The following is a 5,657-nucleotide window of genomic DNA, read 5'->3' as shown; positions in this document are numbered from 1 at the left end:
CTTATGTCCAAAGAATTGGTTTTTTTTTATTTGAATTTCCTGATTGTGTAAAGTGGGTTTATACCCAAATTACTTTATGATTGAGTTATTAGAATTGAGCTATTCAAGATTGATATACATGACTATTTCATTGTTTTATTTCCTAAATTGAGAAATTATGTTATGAATTGTATATTACTACTATGAATTAGAATTGATGATTTCCAAGTGATAAATGATAAGAGTCATGATTTTAAGCTTTTCCATAAGAAGTTGATTATTGAATATATATATATGTATATTGACGTTTGAGTTTAAGAGTCAAGAATGAATCTTGTGATGCTTTCTTGAAGTTTTGACATTTGATTTGGATTTAATAAGCAAGTCCACTTGATGTTGAGAAAGATTGTTTTGAGTTGAGTCGAGTTAGGAGTCCACAAATTATTTATGATTTACCGATGAGATATATTTATGATTTTGGTCTCTATGGTAGACCCTTGAGTTGATTAAGGTGCATTTCCTAACTCGTTCTAAGCTTGAGTTTGGGAGTAGTATTTAGCACTGAGCGGGAAGTATGGGTTCAGTGCATCTTACTTCCTCAGAACTACGTGCCACCATAGGATAAAGATTAAGGGCCAAAGGCCAAGAAAGTGATCACTAAAGTTAAGGTTCTACTTCGATTGCAAGGATAGAATAGCTCTCCCCAATGTGGGCAAGACGTTGGACTCCATGTAAGCTCACATGGTTTATGTCAGTTATAAAAAACTCCCAAGTCCATAAGAGTTTACGTTTCTAGAGTCAACAAGTTACTCTAAGGCTTGAGTTGAAGAGTTTGAGTTGAGTATAATGATTTATGAGATTTACAATGCTTGCATTACTATTGATGATTTACAAGGAATATATTTCAGCTAATTCAAGCAAAGAGACTCATTATTGATTGCATGCATGATTTTCTTATATATTTATAATACTGCATACACCCCTACATATTCAGTACATTCCCAAGTACTAGTTCCCATTCTCTTCTGTGTTCTATATTTCCTCATGATGTAGGTTTGGGTGCTCAGTCCCAGCAGCGATAGTGATCTTTGAGTACCTTTATATACATTTTTGCAGTTGGTGAGTCCTTATGGTTTGAGGACCTATGTCCTTGATTTTGCCTTGTTAGTAGAAGGTTGTTTCTTTTTAGTTTAGTACGAGTTAGTTGGGGATCTATCCTAATAGCTCCTCAATCTTATTTAGTAGAGTCTTTAGACAGACTAGAGTACCAGTATGTACAAAAAATTTAGTATTTTATTTGTACAACAAGTATTTCTTCATAATTAAGTATTTTCAAGTTCATGACATGATTATTCTTCCCTATTTTAGCATGATTAGTGTTATAGTGATTTTTGAAAGTGATGACAGGCTTAGAGGGTTAGCTTGAGGCTATGTGTGGCCTTAAGCACCGTGTGAAGTCTCAGGATAGGTTCTTAGGGGTGTTACAAGCTTGGTATCAAAGCCAGGTTCAAAGAATCCTAGGGAGTCTGACAAGCCGCGTTACGTAGAGTTTTGATTATTGGTGTGTAGCCTGCCACATCTATGAGCAAGAGGCTATGGGATGTTTTAGGTAAAGTTGGTTCCTTCTTTCAAAAGTCCATAGTGCATATGACTGTTTTTCTTTGCTGTTATTCGTTCTCTCTTATGACAGACAATGCTTTCTCGTAGAGCTTGTAGAAACAACGAACGACCTCAACCCATTGATTCTTTAGGTGAGATGGTATCCCACATGGAATTTCGGGAAGCTTTTCAGGCTGTAGCTCAGGTGGTTACCACCAATGCTCAAACCCATGCTCAGGTCATAGCTCTACCTCTGCATGAAAGTAATTCAGTGGCGGCTCGAGTTCATGATTTTATGCGGATGAATATGCTAGAGTTTTATAGGTCAAAGACAGGTGAGGACCCACAGATGTATCTTGATGAGGTGAAAATGATCACACTAATTATGCAAGTAAAGGATAAAGAGAGTGTCGAGCTAGTTTTCTATCGCTTGAAAGATGTTGCCTATGATTGGGTAGAGATATGGAGAAATACTAGGGGGAGGATGCCGCTCCCATGACTTTGTAGTTGTTCCAACACGCGTTATTAGATATATTCTTTCCCCCAGAGCCGAGGGAAGCGAAATTAGAAGAACTTATGAACTTGAGACAGGACTCCATGATAATTAAGAGTATTGTCTTAAGTTCAATCAGTTATCTAAGTATGCTCCCGGTATGATGGATGATTCTAGAACTAGTATGAGTAATTTTTTGGCTAGTGTGTTGGGTTATGTCATAAAAGAGTGTAGATCCGCTATGCTTAATAGCGACATGGATCTTTTTATATTAATGATACATGCTCAACAGATTGAAACGGATAAGGTGAAGGAGAGAGAGAATGAGGGGGAATAAGATAGATAGATTAGACCAGCAAGGGTATAGTCAGACTAGATTTTCTAGAGAGATCCTCCCTCAGTTCCAGAGCCATTCTTTTGTGTCAGCGCCTTCATCAGCTAGTGCTCTAGCATCCAGAATCAGACAAGAATAGGGTAATAAGCCTACTGTGTCCAGGTCTCAGGATAGTATGAGTAATAGACCTATCTATCCTCCATGTGCTATGTGTGGTAGGATACATCCCGAAGAGTGTATGGCTGAATAGAGAGGTTGTTTTGGTTGTGGCAAGTTTGGCCACAGGTTTAGAGATTGCCCGTATGCCAGACAAGAAAGTCGCGATGTTCGTCCTCAGAGTCAGGCTATTAGTGCTCCATCCCTTTTAGTTCGTCCTACTCCTCCTCATGGTGCCTCATCTAGTATTGCTGAAAGTCAGCGCCAGAATTGCTTCTATGCTATACCACCCCACCAAGAGAAGAAGGATTCACCAGATTTTGTTACTGGTATACTTCGTGTATTTCATTTTGATGTGTATGTGTTGATGGACCCTGGGTCAAGTCTTTCTTATGTGACTCCGTTAGTGGCTGTGAATTCTGAGATCCGTGCTGAAAAGATTCCTGAGACTTTTCTAGTTTCTACCCCAGTAGGTGAATCTATTATTGCTTAGCAAGTGTATAAGAAGTGTCCTATCACTGTCCTTAACATTGTCATATTTGCAGACTTGATTCAGCTTGACATGGTTGATTTTGACATTATTCTGGGTATGGATTGGCTTCACTCTTGTTATGCATCTATAGACTTTTGTACCTATGTAGTCAAGTTTCAGTTTCCAAATGAGCCCATTTTTGAGTGGTTCGGAAATTCTGTAGCTCCCAAGAGTCATTTTATATCCTACCTTAAAGTCAGGAACTTGATATCCAAGGGTTGTATTTATCATTTGGTTTGAGTTAAAGACACTAAGTCTGAGACTCCGACTATTCTGTCTATTAGCATTGTCAATAAATTTCTTGATGTTTTCTTGAAAGATCTCCTAGGGGTACCTCCTGATATAGAGATAGAATTCGAGATTGATCTTCTTCCCAATATGTAGCCTATTTCTATTCCTCTGTATTGTATGGCCCCCACAGAACTTAAGGATTTGAAAAAGCAACTCAAAGGTCTTCTTGATAAGGGTTTCATAAGGCCCAGTGTGTCTCCTTTGGTCACACCCATTCTGTTCATGCGAAAGAAAGATGGTTCATTGCGTATATGCATTGACTATCGTCAGCTCAACAATGTCACAGTAAAAAACAAATATCATCTTCCTAGAATTGCTGACCTATTTGATCAGCTGCAAAGTGCCAGCTATTTCTTGAAAATAGATTTGAGATCCGTTTATCACCAACTTAAGGTTAGAGAGTGTGATACTCCACAGACAACTTTCCACACCCGTTATGGTCACTTTGAGTTCCTAGTTATATCTTTCGAGCTAACTAATGCCCCAACAACTTTTACGGACCTCATGAATCGGATGTTCAGACGGTACTTGAATATGATTGTTATTTTGTTCATATATGATATTCTTGTGTACTCCCAAAGTAAGCACAACCATGCAAATCATCTCTGAATTGTCTTGCAAACCTTTAGGGATCATCAGTTATTTGCCAAGTTTAGCAAGTGTGAATTTTGGCAAAGTTCAGTTGACTTTCGGGGTCATATTGTTTCTTCTGAAGGTATTTAAGTTGATCCTCAAAAGGTAGAAGCTATGAGGAATTGTCCTAGACCTATCTCTCTATTTGATATTAGGATTTTCTTGGGTCTAGCTAGTTACTACCATCGTTTTCTTGAAGGTTTCTCTTCCATTAGTGCACCTTTGACTCGATTAACCCAAGAGAAAGTTAAATTCCAGTGGTCAGATTCTTGCGAGAAGAGTTTTCAAGAGTTGAAGACTCGACTCACTTTAGCCCCTGTGTTGACCCTTCCTAATGGTGTAGATGATTTTATGGTGTATTGTGATGCCTCTAGAGTTGTTTTGGGTAGTGTATTGATGCAGAAAGCTAAGATTATAGCCTATTCCTCCAGGCACTTGAAACCGCTTGAGAAGAATTACCCGACCCATGATCACAAATTAGTTGCAGTAGTTTTTGCTTTAAAAATATGGAGACACTACTTGTACGGTGTTCATGTTGATGTCTTTATGAATCACAAGAGTTTGTAGTATGTGTTTACTCAGAGAGAGTTGAACCTATGACAGAGACGATGGTTAGAATTGTTGAAGAATTATGATATGAGCGTGTTGTATCACCCGAGCAAGGCCAATGTAGTGACAGATTCCCTTAACAGATCGTCCATGGGCAGTGTAACGCATATAGAGGAAGATAAGAAGAAGTTAGCCCGTGAAGTGCATCGTTTAGCTATGTTGGGTGTTAGATTACTTGATTCAGCTGAGGGTAATGTTTGGGTTCAAAGTAGATCTGAATCTTCTCTAGTTTTAGAAGTGAAGGAGAAACAGGATATGGATTCTCGTTTGGTCGAACTGAAAGAGTCAGTTAAAGACCAAAAGGTGGAGGTTTTCTCTTAAGGGGGAGATGGTGTATTAAGGATACAAAATAGATTATGTATTCCTGATATTGATGACTTGAGATAGAGGATTATGGTTGAAGCGCATGGCGCATGGTATTCTATTCATCTTGGTGCTACCAAGATGTACCGCAATTTGCGAGAAATTTATTGGTGGAATGGTATGAATAAGGATATAGCAAAGTTCGTAGAGAAGTGTGCAACTTGCCAATAGGTGAAGATAGAGCACCAGAGACCCGGTGGTATGATGCAAGAATTTGGCATTCCTACTTGGAAGTGGGAGGAAGTGAATATGGATTTCGTGACCGATTTATCTCTCTCTCTTCATCATCATGATTCTATATGGGTCATTGTAGACAAGTAGACTAAGTTAGCACATTTCCTACCAGTACATACATCTTTCACCGCTGAGGAATATGCTAAGCTATATATTCAGGAGTTAGTCAGGTTGTATAGAGTTTTTTTGTCTATCATCTCCGATAGAGGTACTCAATTTACTTCTTAACTTTGGAGAGCTATTCAGAAGGGTCTGGGCACCCAAGTTCATCTTAGCTCCGCTTTTCATCCACAGAAAGACAGTCAGGCTAAGAGGACTATCAGACTTTAGAGGATATGTTGAGGGCAAGTGTTCTTGATTTCAAAGGAAGTTGGGATGAACATTTTCCATTGATTGAGTTTGCGTATAACAATAGTTTAAATGCTAGCATTAAA

The sequence above is a fragment of the Capsicum annuum genome, chromosome 10 (assembly GCF_002878395.1).
Source record: "Capsicum annuum cultivar UCD-10X-F1 chromosome 10, UCD10Xv1.1, whole genome shotgun sequence".
Lineage (NCBI taxonomy): Eukaryota > Viridiplantae > Streptophyta > Magnoliopsida > Solanales > Solanaceae > Capsicum > Capsicum annuum.
The sequence above is the reverse complement of the archived record's forward strand: the minus strand, read 5'-3'. Positions refer to the sequence as shown.